The sequence below is a fragment of the Triturus cristatus genome, chromosome 8, assembly GCF_964204655.1.
Source record: "Triturus cristatus chromosome 8, aTriCri1.1, whole genome shotgun sequence".
In the NCBI taxonomy this organism is placed as follows: Eukaryota; Metazoa; Chordata; class Amphibia; order Caudata; family Salamandridae; genus Triturus; species Triturus cristatus.
The window spans coordinates 1122744055-1122771240 of NC_140591.1; the positions used below are offsets into that span (position 1 = coordinate 1122744055).

The 27186-nt window shown below is 47.8% G+C and overlaps 1 protein-coding gene across 2 annotated transcripts in view; it reads right to left on the reverse strand.

Moving 5' to 3' along the window:
- RASA3 (RAS p21 protein activator 3) overlaps positions 1-27186 on the reverse strand; it is an 886845-nt gene that overhangs the window by 485192 nt on the left and 374467 nt on the right. The window lies entirely within an intron of this gene.

The window sequence follows — 27186 nt, forward strand, 5'->3', positions numbered from 1 at the left end:
CTTAGAAACCAGCCCTGGAACTAGGAGATCTTCTCCAGTCCAATGGTGTACTGCTTGGACACAGGTTAGCAAGACATTCTGGAACATGAATCTGGGGATGCAAGCCAATATTTAGATCAGGCTATTTAATAGACTAGAAATGTGTATCCCCCCACCATTTCACCTGTGGATTGCCTGGTTTCAGTGGGGAGAGATTCATCCCCCATCTACCTACTCAGCCAAAGGTCGTTATTCAGTAATGTGGCAAGCAGGGTGATGAAGACGGTTTTTCTGACGGAAGATAAACTGAACGAAAGCAGTTGGGCTTCCATAACCTGGCTGATGCACAACACCTGTCTGTGCATACCCCTGGAAAAGAAGAGAGTATGAGAGGGGTAGGCTCTTAGGGGCACAATGCCCCGCCCTTCCGGACAGGTATTACCACGATAGACTGTGCTGTCCAAGGAATTTAAAGGAACACTTCTGTCATCCATATGATAATAGTGACACCTATGTTCATGAGCATCTGTCACCTTAGGGCACAGGCAATGGCAGCTATGCAATATTCCCAAAGATCTGCGGATTTATAACAAGGGTGCAAGCACACTGAGCAAATTCAAGACAGAAGCAGGCAATCCAAGCAGCTACAGCATAAGATACTAATTTTTATGACAATCCTGGTTTAGTACTGTAAGTTGGGGAAATTATTACACATACAAGATGAGTGATATTGGGATATCTGCACCTCACCACTAACCAGGATATTTTCACAATCCTGCTTCACTTGCATCAACGCTTCTGATATCCGGGACAAACTTTGATGCAAGCAATTTCTCAAGCAGTGATGCTGCAGCCTTAGCACAGTAGGCGAGGTTGCCTAGAGAACAGTAGTTCATGGGTTGTGATGGTGGACCATGGAGCCAGGTACTAACAGCTGGCACTTGGGGGGGTTAGTGATGCATGGAGACTAGTAGCGAGGGAAGGTGAATGTATATGTTGAATGGTAATAGGGAATTTAGTTATGAGGTCTTGCGATGCATGGAGGTGAGGGAAAGGAAGGATGCATTAAATCTGGTAATAATGCACTGAAGCTGGTGATGTCCCAACTACTGACAACCACATGTTACGTGTAACCCCTTCAGCAAGTCCTCACATTTTAACCAACAGTACTCTACATCACGAGATCTGATGTTTAACTTTCACCAATCAAGCTATGGTATTGACTAAAAAGCAAGGACTGGCTAGAGCAATCACATGCACACTCTGCAGCTCAATCAAGTGGAGAGGCATGAAGGTAGATAGTTAATGTTAAACCTGACATCCTTGGTGTGGTTTCCCCTGCCTTTTTGGCGTCCGCCTTCTGTATTTTTACTGTGTGCTGGATTCCGTTTTTGCTGGTCTAGATGCTTTGGGCACTTTGCCCCTGCTGATCAGGGTCAAAGTGCAAGTGCTCCCTATATAAATTGTGTTTATGGATTGGGTTTTCCATGATTGGCTTATTTGGTTTCCTACTAAGTCCCCAGTACAGTGCACTGTGTGTGCCCTGGGCCTGTAAATCAAAGGCTGTTTGTGGACCTGCAGCACTGGTTGTGCCACCCACACAAGCATCCATTCAAAGGGTTTTCAGAACAGCTATTGCAGTGTCTGTGTGCAGTTTTTACTGCAATGTCGACCTGACAAGTGCACCCACCTGCCAGGCCCTTGCCTTCACTTTTCTCACATATAAGACACCCCTAATGTAGGCCCAAGTTACCCGTGTGGGCAGGGTGCAGTGTGGGGGAAAGGTAGGACATGTATTGATGTTTGTGACATGTCCTGATAGTGAAATACTGAGCATTTCGTTTTTCACTATTGAAAGGTTATCTGTCCCCTAAGGTAACATGGGAGTTTATTTGTAACATCTTACAAGTATAGCTTTCCATTGGGACAAGATGGAGAAATGGAGTTTAGGCTCTCTAAACTCAGAATTTAATAACACATCTTTTTTTTAGTAAAGATGGTTTTTAAATTGTGTGTTGAAAATGCCACTTTTAGAAATTGCAAAAACAACAGTTGATGGGCAGAACAATGTCATACATTCACCCCAGTACAGAGATCTGGGCCTAAATCCATCGTTTTTTTGCTCACCAGTCCAGCCCGAACTGACAAGCCAGGTCCTCCCTGAACTGGAAACAAGCATCCTAGGACCGGTTTCGGGGTTTCACCCCTCTTCAGCCAGGATAGCTTGATTACAGTGGCATGGAGAGCATGGGACCCACGTATGGGCATACCCGTCCCACTCGGGGTGACAAATGCAAAAACAACAGTTGATGGACAGAATGCAGAACAATGTCATACATTCACCCCAATACAGAGATCTGGGCCTAAATCCATTTTTTTTGCTCACCATGCCATTCCACTTTGAACCCACCATATGCAAATCAGCCTTGTCCCTGTGCCTCATGGGAACAGTCCAGCCCGAACTGCCAAGCCAGGACCTCCCTGGACTGGAAACAAGCATCCTAGGACCGGTTTCGGGGTTTCACCCCTCTTCAGCCAGGATAACTTGATTCCAGTGGCACGGAGAGCAAGGGACCCATGTCTGGGCATACCCGTCCCACTCGGGGTGACAAATGCAAAAACAATAGTTGATGGACAGAATGCAGAACAATGTCATACATTCACCCCAGTACAGAGATCTGGGCCTAAATCCATCGTTTTTTTTGCTCACCATGCCATTCCAGTTTGAACCAAGCCATATGCAAATCAGTCTTGACCCTGTGCCTCATGGGAACAGTCCAGCCCGAACTGACAAGCCAGGTCCTCCCTGGACTGGAAACAAGCATCCTAGGACCGATTTCGGGGTTTCACCCCTCTTCAGCCAGGATAGCTTGATTCCAGTGGCATGGAGAGCATGAGACCCATGTCTGGGCATACCCGCCCCACTCGGGGTGAAAAATGCAAAAACAACAGTTGATGGACAGAATGCAGAACAATGTCATACATTCACCCCAGTACAGAGATCTGGGCCTAAATCCATCGTTTTTTGCTCACCATGCCATTCCAGTTTGAACCCAGTCATATGCAAATCAGTCTTGACCCTGAAACCGGTCCGAAGATGCTTGTTTCCGGTCCAGGGAGGACCTGGCTTGGCAGTTCGGGCTGAACTGTTCCCATAAGGCGCAGTGTCAAGACTGATTTGCATATGGCCAGGTCAAACTGGGGTGGCATGGTGAACAAAAGAATGATGGATTTAACCCATATCTCTTGACCGGGGGTAAAGGTTTTGATTTGTTCTGCATTCCGTCCATCAATTGTGTGTCTTTTGCTTTCTCGCCCTAAGTGCGCCAGGTATGCCCAGACATGGGTCCTGGGCTCACTGTGTCACTGGAATCAAGCTATCCTGGCTGAAGAGGGGTGAAACCCTGAAACCGCTCCTAGGATGCTTGTTTCCGGTCCAGGGAGGATCTGGCTTGGCAGTTCGGGCTGGACTGTTCCCATAAGGCACAGTGTCAAGACTGATTTGCATATGGCCAGGTCTAAACTGGGGTGGCATGGTGAGCAAAAGAATGATGGATTTAACCCAGCTCTCTTGACTGGGGTGAATATTTTGATTTGCTCTGCAATCTGTCCATCAATTGTGTGTCTTTTACTTTTTTTTTGCTCACCATTCCATTCCAGTTTGAACCCAGCCATATGCAAATCAGTCTTGACCCTGTGCCTCATGGGAACAGTCCAGCCCGAACTGCAAAGCCAGGTCCTCCCTGGACTGGAAACCAGCATCCTAGGACCGGTTTCGGGGTTTCACCCCTCTTCAGCCAGGATAACTTCATTCCAGTGGCATGGAGAGCACGGGACCCACGTCTGGGCATCCCCGTCCCACTCGGGGTGACAAATGCAAAAACAACAGTTGATGGACAGAATACAGAAGAATGTCATACATTCACCCCAGTACAGAGATCTGGGCCTAAATCCATAGTTTTTTCGCTCACCATGCCATTCCAGTTTGAACCCAGCCATATGCAAATCAGTCTTGACCCTGTGCCTCATGGGAACAGTCCAGCCCGAACTGCCAAGCCAGGTCCTCCCTGGACTGGAAACCAGCATCCTAGGACCGGTTTCGGGGTTTCACCCCTCTTCAGCCAGGATAACTTCATTCCAGTGGCATGGAGAGCACGGGACCCACGTCTGGGCATACCCGTCCCACTCGGGGTGACAAATGCAAAAACAATTGTTGATGGACATAATGTAGAACAGTGTCATACATTCACCCCAGTACAGAGATCTGGGCCTAAATCCATCGTTTTTTTGCTCACCATGCCATTCCAGTTTGAACCCAGCCATACGCAAATCAGTCTTGACCCTCGCCTCATGGGAACAGTCCAGCCAGAACTGCCAAGCCAGGTCCTCCCTGAACTGTAAACAAGCATCCTAGGACCGGTTTCAGGGTCAAGATTAGCATATGACTGGACTGTGTCACTGGAATCAAGCTATCCTGGCTGAAGAGGGGTGAAACCCTGAAACCGGTCCTAGGATGCTTGTTTCCGGTCCAGGGAGGATCTGGCTTGGCAGTTCGGGCTGGACTGTTCCCATGAGGCACAGTGTCAAGACTGATTTGCATATGGCCAGGTCTAAACTTGGGTGGCATGGTGAGAAACAGAATGATGGATTTAACCCAGATCTCTTGACTGGGGGTGAATGTTTTGATTTGTTCTGCATTCCGTCCATCAATTGTGTGTCTTTTACTTTTAGAAAGTGGGCATTTTCTTGCTTAGCCATCCTATGTGCCTCTGCTGGGTTGTGTATTGACTGTCTGGTTTTGGAGTGACAGGAGTTGGGGATTTACATTTACGTTAGACAGCCACTGGAGGGGTTGAGGTGTGTCTTGTAGAATACAGCACACATGGAAAAAGCAAAAAAGAGGAGAAATAAACAAATTTCTCCTTGTTTGGCAATCTAACGCCTACTAATACATGGTGTTAATTTTTTAGGCTGCCTCAGATTAACAGATCCTTGTACATCTGGGCCAGCGTCAAAAAGCAATGGGTGTTGCATTGGAACACCCTCAGCAACTGCCAATGCACACCTCTTTCAGGCAGAAAACTGTGTGAAATTGTACCATATTTACAAACTGGCATTAAGCCACAATAAGTGGCTTAATGCCACTTTGCAAATTTGGTTCACGGCATTGCGCCAACAGAACATCATAAAACGTGATGTTCAGGTGGTGCAATCCCCATGTTTTTATGCCCCTATGTTTGTGCAAATGTAATGGTCATTTTAATTGAAGATGTGTTGCCTGAAATGGAAGTGCACTATCACACCAGGCATACTCCACTTTAACCTGCTCCACTCGACTCTGCATCACTCCATGCCACTTCACTCTACTGTGCACCACTCCACACTACGCCATTCCACACTGTCACTGCGCTGTACTCTACACCACTCCACTCTATGCTAATTCACTCTACCCCACTCTACTCTACTATGCACCACTGCACTCCATGCCACTCCACTCTACGCCACTCCACTTCACTCTGACCAACTCCCCAACACTGCACTATATGCCGCTGCACTCTATGCCAATGCACTCTATGCCACTCTAATCTACCTTGCACCACTCAACTCAACACCATTGCACTTTACTCTATTACACTATATGCCACTGCACTATACCCTGCAACACTTTACTCTACCGTGCACCACCCTATTCTACGACACTTCACTCTACTCTGAAACAATCTACTCTACTTCACTGCCTTGTGCGCCACTGCACTCTACTCTATGCAACTTCAATGTATGCTGCACCACTGCCCTCTGCTCTACTTTACTCTGCACAAGTCTACATCACTGCACTCTACTTTAACCACTGCTCTATATGCCACTGCACTCTACTCTAGTGCACTCTACACCATTTTGCTACTATACTCTTTACCATGGCGTAGAGTAGCTTATACTAGAATGTTAAAGAGTATAGTGGCATAGAGTGCAGTGGTGCAGAGTAGACTAGAGTGAATTGCATAGAATGCAGTGGTATGGAGTGGAGCGTTGCGGAGTAGAGTGGTGTATAGTGCATTGGCACAGAATGTAGCAGAGGGCAGCAGAGTAGAGTGGTGAAGAATAGAGTGCAGTGGTGCAAAGTAGAGTGTAGAGTAATGGAGAATTCAGTGGCGGAGAGTGCAGTGTTGCAGAGTAGAGTGGCATAGAGTGAAGCAGTGCAGGATAGAGTGGAGCGATACAAAGTGTAGTGGCCTAAAGTGCAGTGGTGTAGAGGCCAGTGGATTGAGTGCATTGGTGTAGAGTGCAGTGGCATAGAGTGATGCAGAGTAGAGTGGCAACATTATTCTACGTCAAAGCACTCTACGCCACTCTATTCTACTATAGACCACTTTCTATGCCACTCTACTCTGCATCACTCTACGCCACTGCACTCTACACCAATGCACTTGATCCACTGGACTCTACACCACTGCACTTTAGGCCACTACACTCTGTATCGCTCCACTCTATCCTGAACTGCTTCACTCTATGCCACTCTACGCTGCAACACTGCAACACTGCACTCTCCGCCACTGAACTCTCCATTATTCTACACTCTACTTTGCACCACTGCACTCTATTCTGCACCACTCTACTCTGCTGCCCTCTGCTTCATTCTATGCCAATGCACTATACACCACTCTATTCCGCAACGCTCCACTCCACACCACTGCATTCTATGCAATTCACTCTAATCTACTCCGCAACACTGCACTATATGCCACTGCACTGTACGCCACTTCACTCTACTCAAACAAACTACTCTATGGCACTTCACTCTACTCTGAAACAATCTACTCTACCCCACTTTATAACACTCTGAGCTCTTTCACTCTATGCTGCCACGGCAATCTACCCTGCGCCACTCCACTCTACTCTGCACCACTCTATGCTACTCTAGTCTATGCCACTGTACTCTATGCCACTCCACACTATGCCAATGCACTCTATATCACTTTAATCAAAACCAATACACTGTGCAGCAATGTACTCTGCACCACTGCACTGTACGCCAGTCTACTCTACACCATTGAACTCTAGGTGACCGCTCAGCCCTCCACAGGGCTTGGTCGCCCCACTCACTGCTGCCGCTCCTGCCTGCCTTTGCCGCCTCCTGTCTGCAGATTCCTTCGCTCGCTGCCCGCTGCTCCTGGGAATTTCCCGCTGCTTCTTGGAATTTCCCGCTGCCCGCTGCTTCTTGGAATTTCCTGCCGCTGCCTCCCTGCGGCCCGCCCCCCTGTGATTCCATTCGCCTCCCCGCTCCCGCCACCCAGCTGCTCCTCCCTCCCGGCTCCTTACTTATGATGCCCCCAAAGCGACCGTGCAGCGGACGCGTGCAGCGGGAGCGCCGATTGAGCGCCGAAGGTGCGCCAAAGGTAAGCCCGTCTGCGCCCGTCCGCGACTGGACCGCGCCCAGCGCCAGACCCCCTGGTCCTCGCCCTCGCCAGCACACCCTGCACATCTACGACGCCAAAACCCTCCACGCACTCAACGCCGGCCGAAACACCGCCTGCTACCGAGCCACCCCGAGACGCACCCACGGACCCTTCACCTGCCTGACCTGCCGCTTCACCGGCCTCCGACCCAACACCGCACCTGCTAAACCGAGCCCCAGCAACAAACACCTGATGTGCATCCTGCTCAACACCCGCTCCGTTCACAGGCATGCCGTCGAACTCTGGAACCTCCTCGACTCGACAGCACCAGACATCGCCTTCCTGACGGAAACCTGGATGAACGCCTCCTCAGCGCCCGACGTCGCCATCGCCGTCCCGGAAGGCTACAAAATCACCAGGAAGGACCGCGTCAACCAGACAGGAGGAGGCATCGCCATCATCCACAAGAACACCATCCGCATCACGACCAACTCCGATGACACCTTCACCTCCGCCGAACACCTCCACTTCCAGATACACACCGACCCCAAGACCACGCTCAGAGGCACCCTCGTCTACAGACCACCGGGACCACGCACACAGTTCAGCGAAGACATCACAGACTTCGTCAGCCCGCACACCATCAATTCCACCGACTACATCCTCCTGGGGGACCTCAACTTCCACCTGGAGGACAACAAGGACCGCAACACCACTGCTCTGCTGGACAACCTGGCCAACCTCGGACTCAAGCAACTGGTAACCACCCCCACCCACTACGCCGGCCACACGCTTGACCCAGTCTTCCCATCCAGCAAATACGTCACCTTCAGCCACTCCACCAATCTCCAGTGGACTGACCACAGCTGCGTCCACTTCAGCTTCAGTAAAACGACGACCCACCACCACCCTCAACAAGCCCCCCGCAGGAGCTGGAACAAGATCACCGGCGACCAGCTCACCACCTTCCTCAGCCAGAACCCCCCCACCAGCTCAACGGACCCCAACGAAGCCGCCAACAACCTCACACAGTGGATCACCAACTGCACAGATGCCCTTGCACCACTGAAGAAGAACCCCCCCAGCAGACGCGGCAGCAAGAAAGCCTCCTGGTTCACCGACGAGCTCATCACCTCCAAGAAGAACTGCCGCTCCCTGGAGAACACCTGGCGCACCAACCAGACCACAGACAACATGACGGCCCTCAAACACACCACCCGCAAACACCACCAACTGATCCGCGCCACAAAGAAGACAGCCTTCAAGGAACGACTGGACAACAACACCCACAACAGCAAGGAACTCTTCAGCATCGTCAAAGAGCTCTCCAACCCCGACGCCGGAAACGATGACATCACTCCCTCGCAAGACCTCTGTGACTCCCTCGCAGCCTTCTTCCACGACAAGATCGCCAACATTCACAACAGCTTCGGCCCACCAACCACGAACCCCACCACCGAACCGATGCCCCCCACCGCCACCCTCCGCACCTGGACCCCAGTCAGCACCGAAGACACAACACACACAATGAACACCATCCACTCCGGATCCCCTACGGACCCCTGCCCACACCACATCTTCAACACGGCCGACCACATCATCGCACCCCACCTCCGCGACATCATCAACGCCTCCTTCAACACCGCCACCTTCCCGGAGTGCTGGAAACACGCCGAGATCAGTGCCCTGCTGAAGAAACCAACTGCAGACCCCTCCAACCTCAAGAACTACCGCCCCATATTGCTCCTCCCGTTTCTTGCCAAAGTCATCGAGAACACCGTCAACAGACAGCTAGCCGCCTTCCTCGAGACCAACGGATCCCTCGACCACTCGCAATCCGGCTTCCGAGCCAACCACAGCACGGAGACCGCCCTCATCGCAGCCACAGATGACATCAGATCCCTAATGGACAAAGGGGAAACTGCGGCCCTCATCCTCCTGGACCTCTCCGCAGCGTTCGACACTGTCTGCCACCGCACCCTGGTACAGCGCCTGAACAACACCGGCATCCAGGAGAAGGCCCTGGAGTGGATCACCTCATTCCTCGCCGGAAGAACCCAGAGAGTCCACCTCCCCCCGTTCCAGTCAGCGGCCACCGAAGTCATCTGCGGCGTTCCACAAGGGTCATCGCTCAGCCCCACCCTCTTCAACGTCTACATGAGCCCCCTCGCAACCATCGCACGTCAACACAACCTCAAGATCATCACCTATGCCGACGACACCCAGCTGATCCTCTCCCTCACCAGCGACCCAGACGCCGCCAGAGCCAGCCTACACGAAGGGATGAAAGACGTCGCCGAATGGATGAAGAACAGCCACCTGAAACTGAACTCAGACAAGACGGAGGTCCTCATCCTGGGATCATCACCCTCCGCCTGGGACGACTCTTGGTGGCCCCCCGCCCTGGGAGCCACCCCCAAGCCAACGGACCACGCACGCAACCTAGGCTTCATCCTGGACTCCTCCCTCTCGATGACCAGACAAGTCAATGCCGTCTCGTCTTCATGCTTCAACACCCTGCGCATGCTTCGAAAGATCTTCCGGTGGATCCCCACCGAGACCAGGAAGACGGTCACCCAGGCCCTCGTCACCAGTCGGCTGGACTACGGGAACGCCCTCTACACCGGCACCGCCGCCAAACTCCAGAAGAAACTCCAACGGATCCAGAACGCCTCAGCACGACTCATCCTGGACATCCCCCGACACAGCCACATCTCCGGACACCTGAGAGACCTGCACTGGCTCCCCGTCAACAAAAGAATCACGTTCCGACTCCTCACCCACGCACACAAGGCCCTCCACGACCTGGGCCCCAAGTTCCTCAACAGCCGCCTGACATTCCACAAGCCCACCCGCCAGCTCCGCTCCGCCAGCCTCGCTCTCGCCACCGTCCCCCGCATCCGCAGAGCCACCGCCGGAAGAAGATCCTTCTCCTACCTGGCAGCCAAGACATGGAACTCCCTCCCCATCCACCTCCGGACAACGCAAGACCATCTCGCCTTCAGGAAGCAACTCAAGACCTGGCTGTTCGAGCAGTAGCGTTCCCCCCCCAGCGCCTTGAGACCCTCAGGGTGAGCAGTGCGCTATACAAATGCCTATGATTGATTGATTATGTCACTAAACGATATGCAGCTCTATTCTACTCTGCACCACTGTACTCTATGCCACTCTACTCAGCACCTCTGTCCTCTACAACACTGCACCCTATACCAATGCACACTACACCACTCTACTCTACACCACTGCACTCTACGCCACTCTACTCTGCAACACAGCACTTTCCGGCACTGATTTTTCCGCCACTCTACTCTGTGCTACTGCACTCTACTCTACACCATTCTACTCCACACTACTGCAATCTACTCTATTCCACTACACTCTGCATCCCTGCATTCAATGCCACTACACTCTACACCATTCTAGTTTACTGTGCACCACTGCACTCTACTCTGCACCACTGTACTCTATGTCAATGTACTCTACCCCACTCTACTTTACTATGCACCACTGCACACTTTGCCACTGCACTCTACATCACTCCAGTCTAGGCCACTCCACTCTACTCTGCAGCACTGCACTCTATGCCAATGCACTTATGCTGTACCACTTCACTCTATGTCAGGATACTCAGGGGCAGCTCCTCCGCAATGGCGGAGGAGCGTCGCCCCACTGGCTCAGAGCCAGCAGGTAAAAACATAACATGATATTCTATGATTGTTTTATTTTTCACCTGCTGGCTGAGCTAGCGTGCAAAGGGAGGGGAGGGGTGGAGGAGGACTGGTTGTGCACTTCTAAGTGCGCATGGCGAGCCGTCTCAGGCCAGCCAAACACACATGAGCATTTAGGTTTCTCCAACCCTGCTGTATGGAACAGCTGGGTTGGAGAAATAGCACAGACTCCCTGTCCTAAGTTGAGCGTCAAACCAGCCCGCTCAGTCCAATCCCCACGCTGCTCTCATATCATCAGAGCAGTGTGGGGATTGCGCAGAGAGTCTGTGATGCTGACCCAGAGTCTGCTGAGACCAGGAAGAACACAGAGGCGCAACGCAAGAGGTGGCTGGCAGCTTCAGGTAAGGTTTTTTTTGTTGCAGAGTTTTATATAGCGCGAACTTGACCCGAATCCAATCAGGTATCAGAGCGCTTTACATAGCACATGAGGACACACATTCATTTTTTTATTTTTATTTAGGCACGGGGAGATTAAGTGATTTGCCCAGAATCACAGGATGTTTTAGCGTCGTTACCGAGACTCGAACCCAGTTCCCCCAGGTCCGAAGTCGAGCGCCCTAACCGTTAGGCCAACTCCTCTCCCCTAAGAGTTCCTTTTAAAAATTATTAACCCCCTCGAGCTCCCCCTCACATGCTTCACCTGCCCCACCACTTTTTGTTTTTTTAGCGGCTGCCACTGAGTGTACTCTATGCCACTACTCTATGACACTGCACTCTATACAACTGTACTCTATGTCACTCTACCCTATGCCACTGCACTCTACATCACTCCACTCCACAGCACTCTATTTTACTCTGCACCACTGCACTCTATGCCAGTGCACTCTACTCCACTCCACTCCAATACACTTTACGCCACTCTACTCTATATCACACCACTCGACTCAGCACCACTCCATTGTACTCTGCACCCCAGGGACCACTACCTGCCGTTAAAAATGGAAACAAAAACGTTTCATTTTTCTTTTTTAAATGCATCCCGTTTTCCTTTACGGAAAACGGGCTGCATTTAACAACAACAAAAAACGCTTTATTGAAAAGCAGTCACAGGCATGGTGGTCTGCTGACCCCAGCAGGCCACCATCCCTGTGAGGCTGGCCATTCCCAATGGAGTCTCAAATTGCGAGTTGCTCATGAATATTGATGTGCCTCGCATTTTGCGACCCCATTGGGAATCGCTAACAGTGTCTCTGACACTGTTGTACATTGGATTTAGCGCCTCGCAATTTGCGACTCTCAATTTGTCGCAAATTGCGAGGCGCTTAATCCAATGGTTGTACATCTGGCCCTACATCACTAAACTCCAAGCCACTCTATTCTACTCTGCACTACTTTACTGTACGCCACTCTATTCTCTGCCACTACCCTCTCTGGCACTGAACTTTACGCCACTGCACTCTACACTGCACCACTCTACACTACACCACTCTACTGCATTCTATGTCAACGCACTCTAGGCCACTCTAATCTACTGTGCCCCTCTGCACTCTATGACATAGCATTCTACACCTCTCTAATCTACAACACTCTATTCTATGCCAATGCACTCCACCCCACCCCACTTTACTTTACTGTGTACTGCTGCACTCTACGCAACTACAGTCTGCACCACTCTAGTCTAGACCACTCCATTCTAGGTCACTCTACTCTGCAATGCTGCACTTTATAGCAATTGCACTCTATTCTGTAACACTCCACTCTACCCTGCACCGCTCCCTGCCACTTCACTCTACTCTGAAACAATCTACTGTACCTCACTGCAGTCTATACCCCTGCACTCTATGCCACTCTACTCCACTGCATTCTATGCCAATTCAATCTATGCTGTGCCACTCTGTACCACTTTACTCTACACCACTGTGCACAACGCCACTTAACTCTAAACCACTGCACTCAACGCCAATACACTCTACACTACTTTACTCAAAACCAACGCAGTGTATGCCAGGGCATTCTATGCCAACTACTCTGCAACACTGCACTCCATGCACTATACTCTACTGTTCAACACTCTATTCTATGGCACGGCATGCCATTCTACACCATTGTGCTCTATGTAACTGCACTCTACGTCACTCTATTGTACTCTGCACTACTGTATCCTACGCCATTGCTCTCAACACCACTCCACTCTGCATCACTCTACTCTAAGTCACTGCACTCTGTGCCAATACACTATGCCAATGCACTCTTCCCCACTGAACTCTACCCTACTGAACTCTAGGCCACTGCACTCTATGCCACTGCACTCTTCACTGCACCACTCAGCTCTACAGCACTCAACTGCACTCTACACCAATCCACTCTATTCCACTGCCCTCTGCGCCACTCTAATCTACTCTGCATCACTGCACTTTACGGTGCTCTACTCGACACCTCTGCACTCTAGCCTGCACAACTCAACTCTAGCCTGCACAACTCCACTCTAGCTTGCACCACTCCACTCTACTCTACTCCACTTCACTCTACTCTGAAACAATCTACTCTACATCACTGCAGTCTACTCCACTCTACTCCAATCTGCATCCCTCCACTCTACATCACTGCACTCTATGCCAGTGCAATCTACACTGTGTCTCTCCACTGTATGCAACTCTACTCTACTCCACTCCACTCTACTCTATGCCACTTTACTCTATGCCAATGCACTCAACACTACTTTACTCAGAACCAGTGCACTCTACGCCAATCTACTCTGCACTACTGTACTTTACGTCACTTCACTCTAGGCCACTCCACTCTACAACTCTCAGCTCCACTCGATTAAACGCTCTACTCCATTAAACTCTACTTCACTCTACTCCACTCTATGACACTCCATGCCACTCCACCCTCCAACATTCTACTCTATGCCACTGTACAACACTACTCCACTGTAGAACGTTCTATGCATACTCCCTCAATGCCACTCCATGGCACTCTACTCCACTCTGCTCCATGAAACAATGCTCCACTCCATTTTATGCAACTCCTCTCTACGACACTCTACGCCAATCCAGTCTATGACAATCTACTCTGCCCTACGCCACTCTACTTTACAACACTCTACTCTACCCAATGCAACACCCTCTATGGAAATCTATTCTGCTGTATGCCACTTCACTCTATAATATTCTATGCCACTCCACAACACTCTGCTCCACTAAGTGACACTCTACACCACTCAATTTTATGACACTCTACGCCACTCCACGCCACTCTACACCGCTCTGCGAATTTCTATGCCGCTCCATAACACTCCAATCTACTCCAAGAAACTCAACTACTCGTCACTCTTCTTTATGCCACAAATATTTAGGCATGCTGAACAGCAGCAACACTGGTATACAGCATGGCTAAGACATATTCGCAGAGGTAATAGCTCTTGCATAGAAGAGACCTAGTGACTTTGTCAATGCTTGTTTTAGTCTACTTTTCCACAATATATTTTTCTTCTATTGTCCCAGTCAATTCCTCCCATCTCTGCCATCCACTCACTTCCTGTCCTAGCCTCCCACTTCTTCTTCAATCTCTCACCCCTCCCACTTCATCTATCCATTCTATTTCACTTCTCCACTTCCTGCGCCTTTCTATCACAACCATTAAATTGCTACATGATAGTTGTAAGTAGCACATTTGTTTCTTTGCCTCCCCTCTCCCCTCTCCCTTGTCCGCTGTTCTATTTCTCTAACTACTTTGCTTTTGACCTCTCTCTCTCTCTACCCAGTGCTCATCACCCCCCTGTCTTCTACCTACAAAATATCTCATATCTCCCTACCACGTTTCTCACTTCCATCAGTCTCCATCTCTGTGAATATTCCATCTACATAGAGCACACCTCACATTTATATAAACAGAGGATTGCTACCAGCAAAGTAAGTGGGATTTAGAGCATAACTTTTTCATACATCTGGACATACCTGATTTTGAGATATGCCAGACGACCAAAAACTCTGTTCATGGCTGTGGCGCTTCCTTTTTTAATTCCTAGGGGCTAAGCCCTATCCAAGCACTGTTTCAGAGGGTGAGGAAAATGCCATATGTCCTCCTACCAAGTCTCCAGAGACAGCACTCTTTACCTATCGCTCCTCCATTGGTATCACCAGGGAGGATTTCATGACAAAAACATTGTGATTAGCTAGAAATCCACAAACCTAAGTACTAATGTTAGGTACCACAGGATCAATAAAGGATGAAGTCCTCAATAAGTGAGACTTGCTGCCCTTTGATTGTGTAAGTCATGTGCAGGATCATTATTGGGCCCAGGCAGCTGCTATCATTGGAAGATGTGAATGTTGAATTAGTGAATATTTACTCAGTAGACAGAAGGCATTGCTCCTGGATGGGAGCAAAGGAGGGAGAAAATGTTTAAAACAGCTGAGATCAAGAAATGGGACTTCAGTGAGCACAGACTCTAAGCAAGAGTGGTCCTCCATGAAACTGGATTTTAATACCTGATTGTGGAGATGTAGCCTCAAGATCAGAGTGTTGGAGGAAGTCTTGACTTTTTACTGACAGTCCAAAAGGGGGATACTTCAAGTACCACATCTGGGTAGTGGAGTCGTCCAATGAATGGGGATAAAAGAGTCTGGTCTATTTTTCAAGCACAGAGCCCCAGGCCAACAATTTCGTAAAACAATGGGTATATTAGTAGGTCTGCCAACAAGGCTTCAACAAAGACTGAGATGTGAAAAATAATCTAAACATGTGCTCAGCCAAGGAGCGGTGATTTGCTCTTGACACAGCAAGCCTAAAGAGGAATACCCAAATATTCATCAGGGGAGGGAGAGTTACTAAACCTAGAACCTAGACAGGAAGAAGCCAAAGAACATATTCTCCAAGTGCAGGGTGAAAGTGAGTATTACAGCTTAGATTGAGAAGGACATTGATTAGGTGTCTCTGAACAACAGAATGAGTGGGAATATTGCAAACATCTTTGGTCGCTAGTTATTTAATGGCCCAAAAAGGCTCAATTGGCAAACAGGCTTTCAAACATGAATTCAAGACCATTCATTTATTGTGATTATTTGGGTGTATTCTATAGAGCCAAGATCCTGCCACGTGGCTGCCTCGGAGCACATTGATGCCCCGTGAAGTCCACCAAGAGGAAACAAATTCATAAAATAAATTCATAGGTTAAAGAGTAGCCACAGGCAGTGTGTCCTGTGTAAGTGGTAGGTTTTGCTTTTTGGCTGCTCTGCATTTCAACAGGCTTCACTGTTGATATGTGGGTTTATGTCTCTCGGCATTAGTTAGTGTCAAAGTGCATTCTAAGAAACTTTTAGTAGCTGAAACAAGCCATGTTGATTGACCTTGAAGTAGTTGATGCAAGTGTGCAGAATCAGTTTTGAGAACAAGTCCAAGTGGCACCTGAAAAAGCCTGTGTTCCCATAAAGAAATGTATTTAATTTCTAGCACATTTACGAATCAGTAATCAATCAATCACAGAATAGCTGCAGGTCGGCACCTAAGGATTAAAAATAACGATAAACATAATACTCAGACACGCAAGGAAACAAGAGGAATTGAGGAATATAAGCATTCTGTACAACGCATATTGCTAAGTAAAAGTACAACCCTTCAAAGTGAGGAAAGTAAGGAAGTCGAGCAGCTGACAGAAAAGGGGCAGTAATAGAATCTAATTGAATATTGAAGACTGGTTCTCACGTGTCCCGCTGAGGAACTCAGCCTATTCCAGGATTCCTACTTGTTTGTGGAATTACTGAAACCTCTGAGCATGCATAAGATCATAAAAGAGAATACTGCACTCCAGCAAGTCAAACCCAAGTGATCTTAGAAACAAAAGAGAGGGCATTGGCTAATAATGAATATTCATTATTTATAGATGGCTCTGCTGGCACTGAATTGGAAACAGATGTGTTGGTAGTTAATGCATTTTCCTTGACCCCATCAAGAACTTTTAGGACACACCACTATCTTTACAAATGAGATGAAAGCTGTCATAGGCAGTGGTCATGCAATGCATCATTCAGTTGCTTCTCAATGTCAATAGTATTTTCCAACATCCCTAAATATTTAATTGTTTGGTCAACCCACCAGAAGCCCAACTCTTCACCGTTGATGACTTGTCCCTTGAATAATTCTAGTAGGTCTGAGTACCCGGTCTGTCTGGACCATTGTGGGGCTATTAGGATGAGACCTGTCCCCAGTTGTTTGTTTTTTTCCATGATTTTAGGAATAAGGGGAATCGGTGGGCAAAAGCAAATCTCCCTGACCAGTTTAGTGACAAGGCATTCCATTTTGATTGGTGGAGTTGAAACCTGGATGTGAAGCACTGGCATTTTTTGTTTTCTGAAGTTGCAAAGAGGACGATTGTTGGTTTGCACCAGATCTAGAAGATAATTTCCAGAGTTTCCTGTTTCTGTTCCCACTCGTATGAGGTGCTTTCTTGTCTGCTTACTCTGTCCGCCTCTGTTTTCTCCTTCCTTGGTAGGCGACTTGTTTGTAGAATGATCTTCCTTTGGATTGCCCAGCTCCAGATCTCCTGTGCTAGCTTGCTCAGTTTGAATGACTTCATGCCTAACTGTTTGTTCAGGTAAAACAAGGTTGTTGTGTTGTCTGTTTGTATTAAAACAGTCTTTCCTGTTATAAGTGTCTGAAAGGCTTTTAGGGCTAGAACACTGTCTTCATCTCCAGGAAGTTGATGTGTTTTATAGCATCTGATGGTCATAAAGGCCTTGTACTTTTAGGGTGCTCACACATGCTCCCCACCCCTTGTGGGATGCATCTGTTGTTATTATCACCATTGGATTTGGGTTTTTGAATGGTCTCCCTAGTGTTATGCTCTTTGATGCCCACCATTGTATCTCCTTTTGTATTTTCGCTGTTACAACCACTAGATCCTCCCAACTCCTGATGGCTTGTGACCAATTGTTGCATAACCATTCTTGGAATGGAGGAATATGTAGTCTTGCATGGGTGATGAGTGGGATGCATGATGCCATCATGGCCATTAGCTTCATGACTGTCCTCAATGTCAGAAACTGACCCCTCTGGTATCAGTGAGCTTGATTTATTATAGCTTTCACTCTCTTTTAAGTTGGAAATGCTTCTGCTGTTTTGGAATTCAGTGTTGCCCCTAGGAAAATCTTTTCTTGTTCTTATAGTGGGGATGATTTTTTTGTGGCTGATGGAAAACCCTAGACGTTCCAAAGTTGTGATAACAGTTTAAAAATCCCTTTGAAGTTGTTTGTCTTCGACTTTACCAGCCAGTCATTTAAGTATGGATGCACATGTATTCCCTTCTTCTTAGGAAATGCCTGAGAGGCATTTGGTAAAGACTCTTGGTGCTGATTTTATTCGGAAGGGTAATACATTGAATTGGTAATGTTTTTTCTCAAGTACGAATCACATGTACTTTTTGTGCGCTTGGTTCATAGCTATGTGTAGAAAAGGAACTTTGGATCCAATATTGCCATATAGTCCCCTTTTTGTAGGAGAGGGATTACTCCTTGAAGTGTTGTCATTTTGAAATGTTTGTGTTTTGGTTACCTTTTTATACTTTACCTCAGCATCCTTTGCCACCTTCTTCTCTGTTTGTCTCTTCTCAACATTCGCCTCGAAAGGTTTGACGTCCGAACCTTCATGGACTTTCCCTGCCTCTTTGACGTTCTCTTTGTAGTCGCCGGACAGACCTAGACCCATTAGCGACCTCTGTGATATCTGTTCCCTGGCCATGGTGTTGCCATGTTCTAGCCTTTGTTTTCGATGTACTTTCAGTGTCTTTGGTGCAAACGCCACGCAGGTCTTGCAAACCTCATCCTGGTGGTCTTTATGTAGACAGAGGTTGCAGATTTCATGGGGGCTTCGCTGCGCAAATTTGTGTTGGCAGTTAGGGCAGAACGTAAAGTTTTTTTTTCCATTACCCCTACCTTGATTTTGTTTTTATCCATGTGTTGACTCTGACAGAGTCCCCCGTGGGTGGAGAGAGTGAAGGATGCCCTTCTCTCTCGTCGTCTTCTCTTTCTCCAGGTCTGACGATTCTTTGTTTTCTTGGTATTTCCCTGATTTTTATAAAGTTTTCCAATGTTTTTACCCAGAGCTCCTCTTTTGCTTCCAACCCAACGGAGATGGCCACTACGTACAGGAGCATCCAGGGCACCTTCTGACATCACACAGGGGATGAAGATACCACCAAATGGTGGTCGATGATGCCCCCAAAAAAAACTGAAAACCAGACGAAAGACAATTCCGGACCCAACCACTAGATGGGGGAATAATGCACAGCATGTGAATCCAGAAACGGATTCATGCTGCAAAATTTAGGTTGTCTCCACCAGTTCACACATTTCTCTAAAACCCAATGCCATTGTGCCTATCTACCCAATATTTAACATTGCACATATTAGTTGGGAGAAAATATTAGCTCTTAAAAACCTTTTGGGAGACAAGTGGGACTCCGTAAATACTGTGCAGTCAGAACCCAGCAGAGAGCTGAGCACTTTTTCACAGAAAAACAATACAATGTCAGGACAGCTTGAAGGCTTAAAGTGCATACAATATATATATATTTTTTAAGTGTGACAGCATCCCTGACAATGTGGAAGCCAAGTCTAATTTTTTATTCTAATGCGTTTAAAGTTGAAATATCTGCAAGTATAGAGCCACATTTTATTGTACTTTACAGCACTTAAATGGCACTTCATGCCCCTGTTGAAGTCACTTGTATAGCAGGTCCTAGGGTGGTGGTGCTATGTAAAAGGTTAGCTAAGTCTCCGTGGGTGTACTGGACTCTCTAATGGTAGCTTGGATGAACAACCAAGGCTTCATGTAGGCGGCGGCAAAGATTTGGGTGTAAGAAGCAGCCATCATACTCAAAGATTGAGAGCCACTCAGTTCTACTTGTTTGAAAGGCAATGCGACCAGGATATTGCAGGGAAGTCAGTGAAAAGATGAGAAACAAGTGACCTAGCACTCAAAAGGTAAATAACTGCTAAGTTAAATATTCTTTACAAGGGATTCATGCTCCGGTAAATTAAACTCACAATGTACCTATTCTGAACGGCCATTTAGATTGGATTTTTGGATAGAAGAGTAGGGTCTTGCAAATGCAACTCGTGGGGTGAAAAATCTACCTAATAACGTAAAAAATACTCAGCAAAGAACCGAGCAACAGATTAAGGAACCAGTTGGTTGTTGATCTGATCAGAGTTTAGCTTAAGATTCCAGTAGATGTGAAGGTGTGGTCAAAACTTTTCCAACGCGGGGGAAAACTAAGAAACCACAAGCACCCCCTGCTAAAGGTAATCCTGGGTGCTTAGGTTTCAAGTCTGCAGTGTCTAGCGCTGTTTGCTCAATTTGCTTGCTGAAATTCAGGGCAAGTATTGTGCCTCACCACTTTTAAATACCACTAGCCACCACTGAGGGAGAGTGAGGCAATCATACTCGGCAACAGCTTATCTAAAATGCATCAAAATAAGCACTTTGCCACCCTGGTGTTGGTTATATTACCACACATAAACATTTGTCAGGCAATTGGCACCTGTACTAACCAAAGAATTGCATGTGTAATTAGGTTTAGCCCTCTAGTGTTATCCATCAAAAAAACAAGCACTGGCAAAGCCAATAGGACTGGTATTTGCAAACAGTTTAGTTGAAGTGATCTGACCGATTGCTTTATGGTGCACGCTCTAGTGGATGGAAGAAATACATGAATGACACAACAACAGACCAGTAGAGGAAAAAAGGTTAGCCGAAAGCCACTAAACACAAGTATACTCTACATTTATTTTTTAGTAAAATGAAAATGTCAGGCTAATGCTGCACCTAGAAAAACATGCAGCTCATTAAAACTGAGGTATTCATCTTGCCAATGGAAGACCAACTGCTGGGGGCTTTTGTGTGAGGCCGGGCTGGTGCTCCGCTGAGCGCACTTTACACCCATCGTCCCCTCTACATCGACGAGCGGTCGGACCACATTACCCAGCATTCCCCTGGCGCCCTGGTGACGTTCCCGCTGGCGATACTCCCGCGCCTGGAGGCGCTTAAAGCTGCGGGCGGTAGCGAGGACCTTGTGTGCTGCTGCTGGGGGCTTTTGTGTGAGGCCGGGCTGGTGCTCCGCTGAGCGCACTTTACACCCATCGTCCCCTCTACATCGACGAGCGGTCGGACCACATTACCCAGCATTCCCCTGGCGCCCTGGTGACGTTCCCGCTGGCGATACTCCCGCGCCTGGAGGCGCTTAAAGCTGCGGGCGGTTGCTCGTCCCGCGAGGACGCGCGCGGGACGCGCCGGGCGAAGCCCGGGCTAAGGGCGGGCCGTCTGAGGCCGTCAGAGGACGAAGGAGGCCGGGCTGGGCCACCCCCCCTTTATTGCATCAGAGCCATCTTCACCATTACCACACTTCAATGATAAGGTACTGTGTTACGTCTAACTGTCCTCCCGAAACCCTGGCCTTATAACTGGCTTGCTGTTGCAGTGTGTGATATTGCTTTCTATCACTCACTTGGTCGTTGTTAAACAGCCTGTCAGCTTGTTTTGCATTACTCCTGCCGGAAGAAAGCTGGGAAAAAGCCATGGGTAAAAGGAAAGCCGCTGAGGGAGGGCAGACGAATACCGGTAAAAAAGTTAAAACATCTAAAAAGAACAGCCATGCCGCCATTAACTGTGTTCTGACCAGAATAGAGGAGATAGTGCATGATTGTGAGGACACGCTGCTCGATGAGCAAGGGGAAAATCAGGTAGCTATAGTTGCACCCAAGACAATTGCTACTATACCAACTATGTTTCTTGCTCATAGTTCGACCAAACAACAAAGGTCTGACCCCGCCTCTGATACTTCCACGCCTACCTCTACTCAGAACACTTTGGAAGCACATCCTCCAGACTCGGAAACTGCTTTACAAGCCCTATTATATAATAACAGGTTCGCACCTCTTGACCCTGACCTGTCTCATTCATCTAGCCAGGCCGCCGGACCTATAACTGACTCTTCGACTTCAATCAGCTCCGCTGTCGATCACTACTCAGTATTATATGACAGAGTGGCGAGACTGGAGGAGTTGGTGGCTGAACTCAACAATAGGGTGGAGAGTCTCATTAGACATAAGGCCCCCCCGCCCACCCCCCCGGTCTCTTCATCTGTCCCTGGGTTATTCTTGTCTACGAAGAAGTCCGATCCACTAAAGTTACCTCCCCCAAAAATTAATGTTGGTCATACAAACATGGGCCCGCATACTAAGGGAAACATCTCTAGAGAAAATGACCACTCCAGGCTACACTTAGATCCATTGATAAGCCCTGTATCATCAAGTGCAACCTCTGGAATTCCTCTCTCTAGACGTCCTCCTAGTCTTCCTATATTTAGTCGAGGTAATTCTACATCTTACTCCCCACCTCCCCTGCCAATTCACCATCTCGGGTGCAGGGGTATCTCTGTTTTCATGACCCATGCACCAAAATTAAAATCTTGCTATGCTTCTGAGGGCAGCGAATCCCTGCAGAACAAAGTTATACACTGGTTGAGACACGTAAGAGGATGCAGATCTATCATCAGAGAGGATATTGTTAGGGTAAGGAGGCTTTCTCGTGTGGATGCTGACACTGACTGCATAGAGATTACGTTTAGGGATCCCAATTTAGCTGAAAATTTACTCCTGCTCGAGTACAGAACTTCACCACCAGCTTACTCTTCCATTCAGATCCGTAAGCTCCCTATTTGGAATTCCCACAGAGAGGGTGAGGACTCTGGCCTTAGACAAGTCGATTGACCACCAAACACAACTACAGCTCCCCCATTACACACATTTCCACTCCATCTTGCCATGGGCCCATCTTCAAACAGCATTCCTTCGTCCTATTCGCCCTTAAATGTCCGGGGAAAAGCTACTGCTAGCTTGACGATAGAGGTGAACCCTCAAATCACCTTACCTGCTGCCATAGGGGCCTCTTCCACGCCACCCTCTATGGGTGATATCAAGCTACTATCATGGAATATTGCAGGCTTAAGGAGGAATCTTACAGACCCTGTTTGGAGTGATTTCATCAATAACTTCGATGTTATCCTCTTCCAGGAAACCTGGAGCCTAGCTCCCCTGCATAGGACAGGATTCTCTACCTTTTTCGTTCCCGCGATCAAATCCACACGAGGTCGACCGTCCGGGGGTCTTTTAATCTGGATCAGTATTAGTTTGAACTGGACAGTTAAACGGCACTCAATCATATCCCAGGACCTTTTGCATATTTCCATCAAAGGGGTAGCCCAGCAGCCCTCCCTTGAAATATTCAATATTTATGCTAGGGGTACTCCTGGGGGGCAAGTAAGTCCAACTATCTCAGCTCTTGAGTCGGAACTCTCTTCAATTTCCCCCAAGGCGGGTGTTATAGTTGCCGGGGACCTAAATTGCACTTTCGAGCCCCTGAGCTGTGATGACATTCTGGGTTTAAGTGACACTGATTCCAAACAAGGTATACCCCAACTAACCCTTCCACCATTGAAGAACTGGACCAAAAGAGCTGTGCAAATAAATGCTCTAACCCTGGAGTTTAACTTGAGGGCAACAAATGGCCGTACAAATTCAGACGGCTTAGGCGCCCCTACATTTATGAGAACTAGAGCCCCCTCACGCATTGATTATATCCTTCTGAGCATTGACATCTGGCCATATTTGGTTGACATGATAGTGGTTGACAGGTCTGAGAGTGACCATAATCCTCTGTTCTTACAACTTAGGAGGGACCAGGCCATCATTCTTACCGAGCACTCGGACGAAGAGAGGCCCGGGGCTAGAGAGGTCGCCCTAACAAACTGTAACAGACGACTCAAGTGGCCTAGGGTGGCAAAGTGTGAGTTGGATCTAGGTAAAATCAAATCCCTAGTTAAAGATGGTATTGCAGCAATGGACCTACTCACCAGTTGCCACTCGAAGACCCTCCCTACTGTTGATCCCCTAAAAATCTACCAGCAAACGATAGGAAGGGTCGGAAATTTTTTTGTGGCACAGGTGAAGGGGGATTCAAAGCAGCCCCCTCCAAAATCAGAAAATCCTTGGTTTTCACATGACTGTAGGGTCATGAGACAGTCGCTATCCCTAGCTATTAAATCCAAGGATCAATCACTCATCAATAACGCCCGGAAAATGTATTACAATACCATAAGGTTGGCAAAGCGCCTGTGGGACGAATCCCATTGGCAAGACTTAAAGGCCGCAGCCCTATTAAAAGATTCATCACACTTTTGGAATCTTGTAAACGCTGGTATGAGGGGTGGGGCTGATCCAATACCAAGCCACATAACGGGTTCCCAATGGTATTCACATTTTTCAAATCTCTACTCATCTTGTGACACAGTGGGCCGCGGGGAGCTGGAGCTTGCATCAGAGTACTCGGAAGCCACTGAGCAGGAGCCTGACTTTGCTCTGATTGAGGTCTTCTCTGCAATAAACATGATTGCCCCGGGCAAAGCAGCTGGCCCTGACGGCATCCCAGGTGACTTATTGCTTCACGAAAAAGACCTTTGGGCTGAATTTATCCTGCGCTTTCTTAACAAATTAGCCCTAGGGTGCCCAATTCCGGACTCCTGGAAGGGGGCGGAGGTGGTGGCCATATATAAGAAAGGCGATAGAGGGGACCCTGCCAACTACAGACCGATTAGTCTAATCGATGTAATCCAAAAAGTGGTTGGCAGAGTCCTCCTAACCAGGATCAAGGCATGGATAGCCGAGGAGGATATTTTAAGTCATCTGCAGGCGGGTTTCAGGGAGGGAGTAGGTACCATTGACCAGGTCTTTAGATTTTGTACCATCTACTGGAAATCTGTGGTCATCGAAAAAGGCAGCCTTTATTTGGCGTTTATTGATTTAAAAACAGCCTTTGACCTGGTCCCACGAGTACAGCTGTGGCAGGTACTACTTGATTTGGGAATCCCTCCCCTGACCCTGAACCTCCTTAAACGCCTCCACGCAGACAATTTCGCCAAAGTCAGGTGGGGTTTGCAGGGACAACTTACAGAGAGTATCTCAGTCGAGAAAGGAGTGCGACAGGGATGTGTTTTGGCACCGACCCTGTTCTCTCTCTATATAAATGGTGTGGCAGACCATTTGAGAGGCGACAGGGTCGATGCTCCGACCCTGTGCGGGGAAAAAATATCTACCCTGCTCTTCGCCGACGATACTCTCTTGATTTCGAAAAGCCCCATGGGCTTACAAACATTGTTGTCCCGCTTCTCCCAGTTCTGCGATACCAGGGGGCTGAAAATAAATACATCAAAAACTAAGCTGATGGCGCTCTCCCCCTCAAAAAATTTTAGGAATAACATCCACCTCAATGGTACCATACTTGAGTTAGTGGATGCTTTCGATTACCTTGGAGTGAGGGTCAATAATAAGCTCAAATGGGCTCCCCATCTTTCCAAAATGCTCCTCGCCCATAAAAGAGCTACTGGGGCAATATCGAAATATCAGAGGCTCTCACACAGTAGACCAATAGCGGCGGCTGTTAAGGTTTATGAGGGGAAGGCACTGTCATCAGCCCTCTATGGGGCGGAACTGTGGGGCTTTGAAAACTTGACAGAGCTAATTAGATCTGAGAACAAGTTCTTTAGAGATCTAGTTTCTCTCCCCCTGTCTACCCCACTAGCTCCACTCCGCAGTGACTTTGGCAGATATAACATCAGTGACGTGGCCAGGCTGCGCCCTATCCTATTCTGGTCGAGGATTAGAAGGTCCCCCCAACTCCACCACTTTGCCTTAGCCCTAGATGAGTTACTAAACTTGGGAGCAGACCACAAGATCCCCTGGATAATAAATTTGAAAAAACAACTGCAGAAGATTGGTTTGGAAGAAGCGTGGGTGACTCAGGTCCCACCCCCCAAACTAATGCTAAAAAAAATCTACTGGGATTGTGTTATGGCCGAAAAATTAAGAAGCCAGGATGGTGTCCTCACTGTGCGCTTTTTAGATATGAAACCAGCTCCTAAACTGGAGCTTTTTCTGGATTTTATTGAATCACCGCACGACCGGTCATTATACCTCAAGCTCCGGTATGGTACCCTTCCTCTCTATGATTTCCAATCTAGTTGGAACAAGGTAAATACGCACCCAACAGGTTGCCCTGGCTGTGCCTCGCCCACCGAGTCCATCGGCCACTTTATGTTTGCTTGCCAGGCATACAGGCAACCCAGACTAAGGTGGCTTAAACCTGTTTGTAAAAATCTGGGCATAAGGTCTGCAAGGGCAGCATTGCGTATTTTGACATACGACACAACTGTCCCAAGTGTAATCTGCGGGACTGCCAAGTATCTGGGTTGGGCTTGGAGGTTAAGACGTAGGTTGCTTAAGGTGCATCATCTGCAAGAATACCATCCACCCACATGAATTTGCAACCTTTTTCTGCTTATAACATCAATGTCAGAGGTCATGTGAATATAACCTGAGCATATATGACTTTTTTTTTATTCTTTTTAATTTCATATGAATTTTAGTTGGTTGCTGTAGTATGGTCTATTTTAAAATGTTTTCATACACATTGTGATGAACTTTTTATATACATTGAGATGAACTTTTATGACATTTTTTGCTAATGTCGAATAAAGTACTACAACAGGAAGACCAACACAAACAAGATGTATGACAAATTGTAAAGTTATAAAACTCACTTGCTAGACAAACTTCAAATATTATCACTGGCAGTCCCTAGTCCTCTTAAGGAACAGGAATCATCACCAATAAAAAGATCCACTTGTACACCTACCAGATAATAAACTTCCATAATCAAAAAGGTCAAAAGGAAAATATTAGACCAGTGCAAAAAGGCACACTCAGACTCTTATGGGGATGAAGGGGCCAAACAAATGCAAAAAGACACTAAATATATGTAATAATATAACTTCTAGGTAGGGTGGTGCATGGCTTCAACTCACAGCTACTGTGCTATACATTCAGGGGCGACTGTTGATTTCACGTGTGACCGTTCAACGCTATTCAAAATCACTAAAGTTGTATAGATAATAATAAAAATAAAAATATCCTAGACACTGTCCAAGGTTTTAAGGGATTGAACTGAAACAAAAACACACTTTCATTTGGACATCTTATACTATACATAGAACAGGGAAGACCAGCAACAACTAGTGTATCCTCTAAATTGAA